This window comes from Myotis davidii, unplaced genomic scaffold, assembly GCF_000327345.1.
Source record: "Myotis davidii unplaced genomic scaffold, ASM32734v1 scaffold223, whole genome shotgun sequence".
Lineage (NCBI taxonomy): Eukaryota > Metazoa > Chordata > Mammalia > Chiroptera > Vespertilionidae > Myotis > Myotis davidii.
In genome coordinates, this window is record NW_006294609.1 from 2,966,660 (window position 1) to 2,967,844 (window position 1,185).

The following is a 1,185-nucleotide window of genomic DNA, read 5'->3' on the forward strand; positions in this document are numbered from 1 at the left end:
CAGAGGGTTCCCCCAGCCGGCCAATCACAGGGAGAGGGATCTGCGCGCTCCAGCCCCGGCCGGCCCCGCCCTCCGCGCCCGGGGTGAGACCAGAACCGGCGGAAACAGCGCGAGCGCCCAGCACCGACCTGCACAGCCCATGCTGTGCCTGCAGCTTCCCTTGCGGCACCTCACCCAGGCCCAGCCGGTGTGAGACAGGTGCTCTCACCATCCCATTTCACTGGCAACGAAACTGAGACTCAGAAGGGAAAGTGCCTTCCCTCAGGTCGCAGAACCAGTGAGTGCCAGAGCCGGGGCTCAGGGCTCAGGGCCTGGCGCCTGCAGCTTTAACCTCCAGTCTCTGTGAAGAAAGGGAATCTCCCCGCCCCCCACCAAGCGGGCCTCCCCGCGCAGCTCTCCAGCCCCCAGAGCAGGCGCTGGCAACTCCCAGGTCAGTCCCGAGGAGACGGGACGCTGCTCTCCCGGCTGCCAGCAGGGGGCGCCCGAGGCCAGCCTGGAGGTCATCAGTGCTCCCAGGCTTCCCTGGGCGAAGGTCCTGAGGCATCCAGGACCCCAGCTCTCTGGGCCTCAGCCTCCCCGCCCCCCACTGCCCTACAGTGACTCGGTGGGAAAGCCCACCCTCCGACTACTCTGTGCTTCTCTGCCCAGCTGGTCAACGGAGGGAAGAAGGGAGGGCCGCTGGGCTGGCAACCCCCACCTCTGCACACCTGTCAACTCCCCAGGCTTGGACTCCTTGGCACCTGAAACCACTTCCCCAGAACTGCCTGAAGGCCCCTGGAGCCCCAGCCACCTGTGGTCGCTCCTGGGCAGGCCATGTTCCTCTCTGTTCCTCCCTGAGGCAGCCAAACCGGCCTAATCAAAGCGCCCGGGCGGGGACCCTCCTCCTGCCACCCACAGGGGCACTGTGCTCTGTCTAAGCCCCTGGCTGCTCATGCCCGTCAGGCCCACAGGTTCCAAGCGGGTGTCCAGGAGGGGGAGGAGTGGTCAAGGAAGGTGACCTAGTACCCGCCTCAGGGAAATGTGGCAGGCAGCACCGCCTCAAAGCGCCGGCGGGGACCCTCCTCCTGCCACCCACAGGGGCACTGTGCTCTGTCTAAGCCCCTGGCTGCTCATGCCCGTCAGGCCCACAGGTTCCAAGCGGGTGTCCAGGAGGGGGAGGAGTGGTCAAGGAAGGTGACACAGTGT

General features: G+C 66.7%; 1 protein-coding gene across 1 annotated transcript in view; it reads right to left on the minus strand.

Annotated features, from left to right (window-relative positions):
* Nucleotides 1-1,185, minus strand: part of SETD1B (SET domain containing 1B) — a 48,150-nt gene that overhangs the window by 34,907 nt on the left and 12,058 nt on the right.